General features: G+C 35.5%; 1 long non-coding RNA gene across 1 annotated transcript; it reads left to right on the forward strand.

Moving 5' to 3' along the window:
* The first annotated feature begins 5,039 nt into the window (after positions 1 to 5,039).
* LOC139197003 (uncharacterized) lies at positions 5,040 to 7,046 on the forward strand. The gene is made up of 3 exons (XR_011581963.1): positions 5,040 to 5,523; positions 6,138 to 6,390; positions 6,951 to 7,046. It is a non-coding gene; the product is annotated as an uncharacterized lncRNA (long non-coding RNA).
* Positions 7,047 to 12,759: the final 5,713 nt, after the last annotated feature.

Raw genomic sequence — 12,759 nt, forward strand, 5'->3', positions numbered from 1 at the left:
TACTTCAACCTAATCTTAGTATTAATTTAGTGGTTATTTTGTGAGAATTTTGATACTTTGAAGTATGTTTCCACTGTAGGACATTCTAATTTCTCTTGAGCAAAAAATATTCAAACAGACGAATTTTGGGTTGATTCTAATTAGAGGATGTTCGCTAGTCTCTCAGCTTGTTCATATCAAAGTTTCAGGTTTTTCTACCAAGCTATTTATTTATGGCGATGAAATAAATTCCAGTGAGCAGTGCTTTCAAAGTGACGTTTTGGGCTTATTTTTTTGGTGTCCAAGATGATTTCTTTTGGGTTCAAGGCCCTCTGCAATTATGTTCGAGACATCTCAAGCTTTAAATCAAGTCATTTTGGGCCTATTTTGAAGCCCTGAAGATCCAGAAATGTGGCTGCTTTGTGGCTAGGCAGATTTCCCAAAGTTAGACCATTTTCAATTACTTTAGGTTTTAATCTAGGAAAAGTTTTTCTCCTCCAATCCTTTTGGGTTAAATTTTTAGCTTGAGATTATTAAAGAATGAATTTAGGATAATCTTTTTCTTAAAGTAACTTTAAAAAACAAATAATATTGTAGAATATTCTAATTTAATTTTATGAACATTTTAACCTAAAAATATTTAGATTCCGGTAAATATTGAAAAATCACTAAACTGATACCATGAAACTCATGGAACACTATGAAAGAATATGACAACAAGATTTTTTTTTTTAATTACTTTAGCCATTGGGTTTAAATTTGGACCTAGATTTTTTTTTACCTTTGGATTTGACCATATTAGATCTTAGCCGTTAGATGCAATGAATTTATAAATATAAAACTAAAAAGAATACACATATATGGTGGGTTAGCCCCACTAATCCAGGGGAAATCCTGGCCTAAATTTGCCCCAAAAATGAGTTTTGGGTTAAAACTCATATTTGCCTTAAGGGTTGGAGCAAGTTGGGGTGAGTTTAGAACCTAAAATTTGAGTTTTACTCCAAGAGTTGGAGTTGGTCTTAGAAGACCTTTTCAATGAATGATTTTATTTTGTAGTAGTATAAATAAGGCTATTTAGAAATTCGGGTGAGGAACACATCAATTTGGAGAACTTGGCTAGGCTTTGATGATTTGAGTTTCTAGGTGTTTTCTATCCTTTTTCTATTTCAATAAAATTCTTTTTGTTTTATGATTGTTTGTAAACTAATTTTCGTTTGCTAGGGCGAGGCCACGAGCCTTAGCATGAATATGTAGTCTTTTATTTAATTGTTTATGATGTTATGCATGCAAACTTTGAATTATTAATCAATGTGTTTAAACTGTCAATATGTCTTAATGCTTAGCTACCATTAGGATGTTTAGATACATAATCGGATGCAATTATGTCGGAATATTACTGGAGGATTGAGTATTGCTTCGTGTGGTTGATAATTGAAAATTCACTTAAAGAGAATATCACGCTCTTAGGGGTTACGTGGTTTTTCAAAGGGTTTTCACAAAACTTAATGAGTCTTGCATGTTTACATTTGATCTGAATATCACAGACGGATTGCATGTGTAATTCATAAGTAATTGGTAAAATTACATAGGATTGTTAAGTTGACGACAAAACTCTAGTGCTTTCACAACTTTAATTTTTAAAACTTTTTTCTTTTGCTTTCTTTATATTGTTAATTTCTTTAATTGTTTTAATTTAAAATTTTTTTTTAATATTTTAGGTCATAAAATCAAATTTTTCTAAACTTTGTTTTAAATAATTAATTAAGAGTTGGTTTTGAATACAAATTATTCATTCAATCCTTGTGGAAAACGACCTTGCTTAACCTACTATACAACGAAACCTTGTACTCTGGCTAGTATTTTTAGCTGATTTTAACCCTATTTGTGCAAGTACTAAAAATTCTATCAAGAAATTGGCATTGCTGCCGGAGATTGTTTTAAATAATTTGTGTTTATCATATTCTTAGTTAGTTATTTTTGTACATAACTTTTTATTTACTTGATTTTATTTTATTTTTTAGGTTATAATTTGTTGATTTTGAGAGCAGTTCAACGATGGAATTTGTACATCCTCCTAGATTCAATATACAACCAGGAGGACTGCCTTTATGGGTCATATCTACATAATGTGGTTTTTATGGATTTAAACCTACAATTTGTGCACTTTGTTGTTTGTAGACCCATGATATTTTGCAGTGCCCTGAAGGGGAATATTTTCCTTAGTTTGTCCATAAGCATATCAATATGAGAATCAACTCAAAAAGGCATTGGGACAATCCCTTCAGAGCTCTACACTCCAAGTTTGAAAATGCATCTTGAGCAGTATTTTGAGCAGCCTAACGTGCCACAAGAGCTTTCGGTGGAGGACAATCTTTCTAAATTGTTAGAATCAATCGAGTTGTACATTAAAATAACAAATCAAAGATTTTAGATTCAAGCATTAAACTGTAGGAAAAGCTATAATGATAAAGATGATATTGGTGCATAAACTAAGAAGCAATTTGCAAGCTATTCACGCCCAAGGGAGGAAACAGCACATGCTGATCCTAAAATCCTCCCACAACCTTTGGCCACCCAAGTTTATGCACAACCACAACCCATTCCAGAAATGCTGCAAGAATGTAAGGAAACTGACATGTTGGAAGGAGTTGTTCATGCAAAGTTAGAGTTTGATACCCCACATGATCAACTTTTTAGCAATCTGACAAATTTGGATACAGGGCAGACAACTAGCAATGAAAAAGTTATGGTTGCTGAATTGGACATGGCAACGGCACAGCCTATCAAACTTGAGAAAATTCATAGGGAAACCTACAAGAAGGCTAAAATCTACAAGGAAAGGAATAAAAAGTTTCATGGCAACCATATTCTTTGTAGAGGGCTTCATCCAGCGAAGTTGTGGGTGTTAAATACAAGGCTAAAACCAGTTCGAGGAAGACGTATGTCTTGCTGAAAGGGACCTTATTTAATTTCAAAGACTCATTCTCATAGAAGGGTAGACATGAAAGATTCAACCACTGAATTTAAATACATAGTTCAAGTCACGTCATGCCTACTGTCACCCTATGATGCTGCCAATGAATGGTTAATTCCAAAGAACAAGCGACGTAATCACCAGCCTCATTCCAAACCGTCTAGCTATAGACGTTAACTAAAGCGCTAATTGGGAGGCAACCCAGTTTTTTTATCACATAAAAAAACAAAACAAAAATCACAAAATTGAAAATTAAAAAAAAAATAGATTTTAGTTTATCCTATTTTTATTTCTATATTTGTTTAATTTGATTTTAGTTTATCCTATTTTCTAACCTAGAATCACTACATGGGATTTCAACATTCAACTGAATCATGCATTCAGCAGCATTCATTTATCCACCTCAGCAAATTTATTAGCGTACATCACAACATGGCATTCAACATCAAAGTGCAGAAAAACAAAGGAATGCAGAGTAGACTCAAGTTTCAAATATACTTACAGAGAGGGATTGCCAAGACCTCAATGCTAATTAGAACATTTTCACTCTCTCTCTCTCTCTCTTCATTACAAAAAAATATTTTACATACAAGTTTGGGGGTGGGATCCAAGTAGCACGAAAGACGTGGTATTCCAGCAGAAACCAGATTCAGTATCATGCACAAAAATTTCTCAAACCAGATTCAGTATCATGCGCAGAAATTTCTCAGACATTCATCACATGGTACATGCAAGCACATAGGAAAGCAATATATAAGGATATAGAAATTCACTTATCTAACACATACAAGAATAGATTGAAGAAGGGGGCAACGCATCAATTTGGAGAACTTGGCTAGACTTTGACGATTTGTATTTTTCTTTCAAGGTGTTTTCTATCCTTTATCTATTGCAATAAAATTCTTTTTGTTTTATGGTAGTTCGTAACTAATTTTCTTTTGCTAGGGTGAGTCCACGAGTCTTAGTATGAATATGTAGTTTTTATTCAATTACTTATGATATTATGCATGCTTGCTTTGAATTATTAATTACTGTCTATAAATTGTCTCTATGTCTTAATGTTTAGCTACTATTAGGATGTTTAGATAAGTAATTAAATGCAATTCGGTCGGAATATCATCGGAAGATTGAGTATTGCTTCTTGTGATTAATAATTGTAATTTCACTTAAGGCAAATATCACGTTCTTAGGGGTTGCATGGTTTTTCAAAAGGCTTTCACAAAACTTAATGAGTCTGGCATGTTTACATTTGATCTGAATATCATAGACGGATTGCATGTTAGATATATGTTCTTGCTTGAATATCACAAGGAGAATATGCATAAGGAAAACCTAACCTTCAAAGTTGCATGTGTATAATTAATTGATAAAACTACGTAGGATTGTTAAGGCGACGGCGGAACCCTAGTGCTTTCACAACTTTAATTTTGAAAACTGTTTTCTTTTTTTTTCTTTATTTTGCTAATTTCTTTAATTGTTTTAATTTAAATTTTGTTTTTGATATTTTAGGTCATAAAATCATTTTTTTCTAAACTTTGTTTTAAATAATTAATTACAAGTTGGTTTTGAATACAAATTATTCATTCAATCCCTATAGAAAATGACCTTACTTGAGCTGCTATTGTAATACCCTGAAAATTTTAAGTATATGAAATTGATATTCATAATTATGAATATGTGGAGAAAATCGAAAATGAATCAATTAATGGTTATGAAAATTTAATTGAGAAATTTTAAAATTTTGTTACTGGAAATTATTATAATTTAAATCTTAAATTTATCAATAAGTGGAAATGACGAAAATGTCCCTAGTTGGTTTAATGTAATTATACGAGGACGTATTTTATCCTCACATATTTTATCATGTTTCTTGATATAATTGGATAGAGGACGATCCTACGAGCGTGTAGGCGAAAACCGTTCGTGAAACAGAGCTATAACGAAGGAGTTATTAACGTTTGGTAATTATCCTCACATTTTGGTAATTTTCCTTCTATTTATAAGGCCCCAGATTTCTGGAACAATGAGATGTGCCACGTGTGTGGCTGGGATGAAAGGAAAAGAAGAGAAATGAAAGAGATGGATGGCTATGATGAAAAAGAAACAAAAGAAAAGGGAGGGACACAAACCAATCAGGGAGGAAGGAAATGAAAGAAAGGAGAGAAGGAAAAGAAAGGGAAAAATGGGTGTTCTTTCCAACCCGACTAGCGGTAAAACTCGACGCCATTCATGGCATTTCACGGCAAATCACCGACATCCAACACTTGGAAACAACTCCCTAGCCTTCCCTCTACCAATTCCACCCCAAAATTCATAAAATTTGACCTTGGAATCGTGGGAAATGCACCGGTGGGCGCGGGGATTCCACGGCGGCGATCCATGAATTTCAAAGGTAACTTCCTTGATTACCACCACCAAAATACTTCCCTCCACCTCAGGAACAAAGCCCAAGTAGTGGTTGAGATGTCAGAGTTCGTTTTGAGAATGAATCAAAGCACACCCAATTCTAAGGTTCCAGTAGTTCGTGGGCAATTTCAGGTGTTTCCCGGCCGAATTGGACTTCGGCCTAGGTATGACAGTTGTTCTTCTCATTGAACTCTACTTGCCTATAAAATTTGATAATTTTTAGAGTTAGTCAGAAAATTAGGTTTCCGTTCACCAGAAACCGCCACCTGCGGCTGCGCATGGTCAATGGGCCAATGCTACCTTTTCATGCAAATTTTAATATTTTGAATCCGTAATTGGTACCCATTTGAGGTGATTCGATTATGAAAGTTAATGTTGAATATTTCCATTTCTAGAATATTTTCGGAAATGGATAAATGAATAAATGGTGAACTACGAAATGCTTGATCCCGCATCAAGGGTACATAGGCAATCTAACAGGGGTTAGACGCAGCCTTAAATAAATGAGATTAATCTTCTGTTGAAAATTTGTCTAAGAAAAGGAATTGAGTGATTATTTTAAAATTTTAATCTTATGTTTTTGGTAAGTAAATTCTATTCATAGATTTTGTGAGTGTTTAAGAAACTTAAATAAAGAATTCTGATTAATAGTAGTTAGTTAAACAAGAGTTTGGCCAATCACCGAAATTTGTTTCCGAAATAAAATTTTCGAGTCGGGGCGTTACAGCTATACTACGATAACAAGTATTTTTAAGTGATTTTAACCCTATTTGTGCAGGTACTAAAAATTCTATCACATTTCCTTCCTCCCATTTAGTCTTCTTACTTCAATCATCCTTGGTATCGGAACTTAGAGGCCCTCTCCTTTGGGGCTTTTGGAGAATTCTTTCTTCCATCCAAATCCTAGAAGACGAGGAGCCAAGAAGCAAAATTCATTCATCCATATCATGGAGCCAAGGAGCAAGGATGCAAAGGAATGAAGGCCCTCTCATGGATGATTAACCTTTGCTAAGCAAAAAGGTGCTTCAAACGTATGAAGTTTCTCAACTCTCTTTATGATTTGAGTTGAGTCTTGGCTCACCATCATTACTAGGCTTTGAATTTCATGGTTTAAATTTTGTTTTAGAGTGCATACAAGGATGCTTCTGCCATTGAATTGTTAAATGCATGTATTATGTTGCTCAATGAACGTAATTTTTCAAAAAATTTCCTTCACAAATCACCATAACAATTTCAAGAGTCCCGCGTCGAAGAGGGACAATAATGGGGAACTCCCTCACCGGCAAAAAAATACCACTCCTCCCCTTGAGAAAGGCTTGAACTAATGGCTATTATGCTTAAACCAATCCATTATATTATGAAACACTAATTACCTTAATGAGAATTACAAACACTATAGATGTAGCGCAAATTTGAATAAACCATATAAATCGTGTGTCTATTTTTTTTAATCTTTTATTTCTCTTTGTCGGCTCTCATTGGTCCAACTTTTGGCATCAACATAAGTAATTTACATTAGCTATTCTATCCCACTAATTAATGTCATGTTTCTCAATTTGATTGGCATGACCTACTTGCATTGCCTGAACAGAAGAAATCCATCAACCAGAAATCGGAGCTGATAATTACTTACTGAGAAAGGCACATTGATCATGAACAGTTGTTTGTGCGTTTGCTCGTAAAAGAGCTTCAAACCCTATCGTTATACAGAAAACTACACAACCAATTAAATGCCAATACCCTTTTGTGAGAGCTAGACTGGGTAAAAACGAACGGCCAAAAGGTAAAATCAAGGAGCTAAATACAAAAAGTTTCTGTTGGTGGATTAGAGGACAAAAACTACAATGAATTTGTACTGTCTCCATCTCTACAGCTGCGTTCCAATATATGGATGAATCCCTCTCTCTCTCTCTCAGAGCCCAGGCCCTCTCTCCTGCTTATGGACCGACTGACTGACACTGGTCATACAGAAATTCGTGTAAAAGAAATCTATCTGCTCTGATCCTGATCAGGTTTTTTTTGAGCTCAGTGATCCTTTTTGTATCTTTTACAAAGAAAGAAACCAAAATTTGAGCTCATGAGCATGTGGCCAAATCAGTTCAATGATAGCATGCATGCCAGGGCCTCCAAAAATACTTACATATTTCTGCAGAAAAATCAGATAGCCCTCACATGTTTGTTTACATACATCACTATATATATATACACACACACACACACACACAAATATATGTATATATATATATGGACTACTTCAGCTTGTGAACTTTGAGAACATCATCATCGTTCATCATTTATATTCTACAGCAGAGAAGGTATTTTCTCAGCCAGATATTTGTACCCGAAGTTGGGTCGTTTTCAATTGGAGTTGACCATTCCACGTTTCAGAAGATGATCAGGATATCTGAGGGAGGTTGGTCCAAGGTCCATGCTGTTAGATTAGATAGATAGGTCATAGAAGCACCGTATGGATCTGACACCCATAACATGGCCATGACAACCAACTATACACTTAAATTTGGTTAATAATTTCAATGCAGAGATAGCAATTATGAAGAAACTGATCAACTTACAAATTTGAACTGATCTAAATATTCAAAGAATGACAACGTAATTGATCAAACATTGATGAGGAGATTTTGTAAATAAGAAAAGTGATCATTTCAGCTGTTAAGATTTGTAAATCCATCATTTCGACTAATTTCTCAACCCAACAATTTAATTAGATGGTGAAGAAATTTTGTTGTTACTTCAAATTTCATGGACAACAATTGTTGGTAGGAAAAACAAAAAAAAATAGAGAGATTTTGGATCTCTCGTTTGGGATTGTTGAACGACTTAAAACAATTAACGTGAAATTCTAAGAAAACCTTTGCAGTTACCATGACAGAGAGATAAAAAAAACGGAAGTTCTGTCATACAAACCTATATGATAAATGAACAATACCTTCTATTGATCTAATGGTTCAGACAGTGCTTGTTTACCAAGAAAATAACAAATTCTAGTTTCAAATCTTACACTATGTTTTCTTTAGAAAAAGGAAAACACTTTAGGCCTCTTTTGGTGTAGAAAATTGGATTAGAATGGATATCACAATATTTTCAAGTTATGTTGAATGAATCATAAGGATTCGACGTGATCATGGAGTGCCGGCTGTCGACTACCTGACGCCCTCCCCCTCCTCCTTTATCCGGGCTTGGGACCGGCAATGTAAGATACATAATAAAGGGAAAAATCGTGATCACCTTGAAGGTATGAGATTGATTACTCAACAAGAAAGCTTATCCATTCCAATCATCTCTAAAATGGTACAATTAGGAATGAGAAGTTTTTTTCATGTCTAATCCTTTTCTGATCCCCACAAAATGGAAAAATCATTCTTTAGTATCTGATTATCTATTGCAATCTAATCTTATATGCCAAACGAGGCCCAGAGGTTAGGCAGACCTAGTTATCATTTCTAAATCTGAAGTGGTGAGAATTACACAGCCTTCTTATTCATGGACACTGACAATGACCTCAGAAAAATTGCAGTTTCGATCATGATGGGGTTGTTGAACAGATAACCCACTAAAGTTTTCAAGTTCTATCAATGATACGACAAGCGATGGGTAAGTTTGAAGCCAATAATGTTTGACTAAGTTGTTCAAGGTAAAAGTAACACACATCTTTCAACTTATTTCTCATCTTCCAGTTTTCAGTGTCCACTTGTAGCCAATCCCTTCACATGCTTCATCCCCACAATGCATGCTTGATCCTCACAATGCATCAATGATATCAATTAAGAAGATGCTCTTCCTCTTTGGACCACTTTTTTTCACAGAAAACTTTCAGTTAGTTTTTATTAGGGGTTGGCCTAAAAACTGAGAAATTGTAAAACCGAACCAAATTGAATGAAAAAAAATTATAAAAAACCGGGTTGACCAAAACCGTTCAAACTTGGACCAGAACCGAACTCAATCGATTTAAAACGGTTCCGGTTTCTCAAGAACCGTGATAACCGCATCGAACCGTCTATATTAATTTTTTTAAATCTAATTCTTTAACCCTTGTTTTATTTAAATACTAAGCCCTAACTAAAAATATATATATAAAGTTTTCAAGCCAGAAGCCAAACCCTTGGTAATTACCTCACCTCATCCATTAAACTATAGCCATTATTTCACATTCCAATTTCCATCGCTCCCTCTCCTCTCTTCTTTTCCTCATTCATCTTTATGCATTATGTACACTATAATTTCATTTTGGTATGTACACTTTGGTCTTAATCTGAAGCTTTCTATCTTTTGATTTATATTAGTATATGCCCACACACAATGTGTGTGAAATTTTTCATTTTTGTTTTTAAAATTGAAGGATAGAGGAAGAGAGAAATAGAACGTGGGAGAGGGGAGAGATACAGAGAAGTTTATTTTTTATTTTTTGAAAATTAGAGATGATAAAATCATATGTAGGTGAGACTTAAACAAAAAAAAAGCAAAATTCTATTTTGTAAAGTTATGTTGCTATCCTTAACTTTTTTTTATTGTGATAGAAGATAAAAAAAGTTTTTCACCTCTTTTGGTTGACATAGAGGATTTCATTATTATTATTATTATAGAAGATAAAAATTTCTTTTCACCTCTTTTGATTAACAAAGAGGGTTTCTTTAATATGGAGTTCAGATATGTAAACTTTTAATCTTCCGGTCACAAATATTGTATATCTAGCAGTGGGAACTCAAATTTATTTGAATTTGTGGTTGATATATGTATTCGGTATTGGAAGTAGGAGATTGAACAACTTATATATATAATTTTGGTTACAATCGTAAATATGCATAAACCAAACCGAAATCGGTGTAAATCAAACCGTACGATTTCAGTAATAAATTTAAATAAAAATGTACCGAACTGAACCATTGATTTTTTCATTTTCAATTTCGATATAAGAGTGAACCAGGTCAAACTAGATCGTGTCAACCCTAGTTTTTATCACAAATTAAAAAAATTAAAAAAAAAATAAGAAAAAAGGAAAGCCGCTGTGTGTGGATTCAAACTACAATCATGGAAAAGGAAAAACGAAATGAACACATGCAGCAGGTGACCCACAAACTGAAAAGATCCAACCACATTTCCACTTTGTACACAGAACAATCTGATGATCTCTCAGGAAAAAGCCCTTGATTTCAATGATTAATATCAAATGGTAGGACCCCCCCCCTCTCCTCTCTCTTCTCTCTCTCTCTCTCTCTCTCTCAAGTGGTGCCCAAAATCAGTTCAATCAACTAGGCATTTAGGACAAGGGGCCCTCCAACTCTAGGGAGGGACGTAAAACAAAAGGATAGGACAATCATCAATTGAATGCCATCTTCAACAAGCATCTGCTCTTTTACAACACTGGGAAGTAGACCAACAAAAATGGGTTTTGTGCCCCTTCAAATACGACATCCTTCCAAATCAACAAAAAGTGGTGGAGTATTCAAACACTGCTTGTAAAGATGCTTTCCACAATTTCCATGCTGATGCATACAACTGCAATGATGCATTCACCAAGTTATGACAATAATAATCGACAAATACTTGGTTTCTTAGACATAAAGAGTCACTTCTCAGTCTTCTCCCTTGTAACATCACACATCGTTCAAGGGAGTAGATCTTGTAAGCTATATATATACAATATATATATATATATATATTCTCATCTCTACCTAGCACGAGGCATTTTGGGAGCTTACTGGCTTCGGTTTCCAAGCTAGTTCGTGCAAGAGCAATCCCATGATGGGTGACCCACTAGGAAGTTCTCGTGTGAATTCCCAGAAACAAAACCGTGAGGGCATGGTCGGGACCCAAAGCGGATAATATCGTGCTATGGCAGAGTCGAGCTCGGGATGTAGTGGGGGCCCAGGCCAGGATACAACAATCTGGTATCAGTGCCAATCCATGGCCGGATGTGTGCCGACGAGGACGTCAAGCCCCTAAGGGGAGTGGATTGTAACATCCCATATCGCCCAGGGGAGTGGATCTTGTAAGCCTTATATGTATATTCTCATCTCTACCTAGCACGATGCCTTTTGGTAGCTCACTAGCTTCAGGTTCCATGAGAACTTCGAAGTTAAGCGAGTTCGTGCGAGAGCATTCCCAGGATGAGTGACCCACTGGGAAGTTCTCTTGTGGGTTCCCAAAAACAAAACCGTGAGGGCATGGTCGGGGCCCAAATGGAACAATATCGTGCTAAAGCAGAGTCGAGCCTGGGATGTGGTGGGGGCCCTGGCTGGGATGTGACCTTTTGATTCCGTCCAGCGTGCCAAGCACGTGCCTGCGTGTGGTCGTGCCTTGGTCGACACGTGAGGGCGCATGGGACATAGAAATTTTTTTCTAAAAATATGGGGATGTTCGTGGGGTTGAGTAGGTCACAATGGTATATTTAAATACCTCAATTAAGTAACGTATGAGAAGTTATTACCTAATTTTGGTTATGTGCTTAAAATAATGTTTAAGTAGTTGTTTCGCATATAGGTGAGACATATCTAGAGGAAGAGTGCAATCAAGCGAGACTTGGGGGCTACGACCCTTCCACATATCAGTGAGTGGGCTTTTGATTTTTAGTATATATATATATATACATACTTGGTATTTTTTCCCAGAAAACTTAATTAAATGGTTTTATATTTTGAAATCCATGTCAAATACTCTCTATGTTTGATTATAAATTAGTATGGGTATATATATTGTTGTTTGATGCTGCGGACGCCAGGTAAGCTTCAGGTGAGTATATTGATGGTAGTGATGGTAGTGAGTATAATTGTGTTGAGATGTATTTAGAGCTTATTATCCTGCATTGGTGTTAGTGCTCCCCTCGAGGACAGGGCCTAGCCTTCACATGATCGTTCCCTTCCTGCACCACACGCTCACCTTAGATCCAAGGCAGGTGCTAGCCTGTTGTACATACCACATTAGGTGGTTCCGACTCGTAGGTGACTTGCGATACTTCGCACAGCCTTCATGTGATCGTAACACTTGAGCATATTTATTTACACCTAGCATATCGTACATAACACATTAGGGGGTTCCAACTTGTGTGCAGGATTTGATTGATGAGCTATGGACTTAGTCGTACATGTCACATTAGGTGACTCCGACTGGCATTCTATTTCATATTGGTTTATTTCACTTGGCTTACTTATTCTTATTTCTTGCTGAGATTTGACATCGTATATTTGTGGAATTTTTATTTTGAATATGGTTTTGAGATATAGACATGCCTGCTATTTTCTGGGAATTATACAGGTTTTACGGCGAGGGGTTATTATTTTTTAAAGTGAATGGTTTTGAAAAGCTTGGTTTTTGCCCACTCACACTTTTTGTTTTGCGCCCCTCCAGGTTCTAGTTAAGAGTGCTTGTTGATGGCTCACGAGGAA

Source organism: Malus domestica, chromosome 06, assembly GCF_042453785.1.
Source record: "Malus domestica chromosome 06, GDT2T_hap1".
NCBI lineage: Eukaryota > Viridiplantae > Streptophyta > Magnoliopsida > Rosales > Rosaceae > Malus > Malus domestica.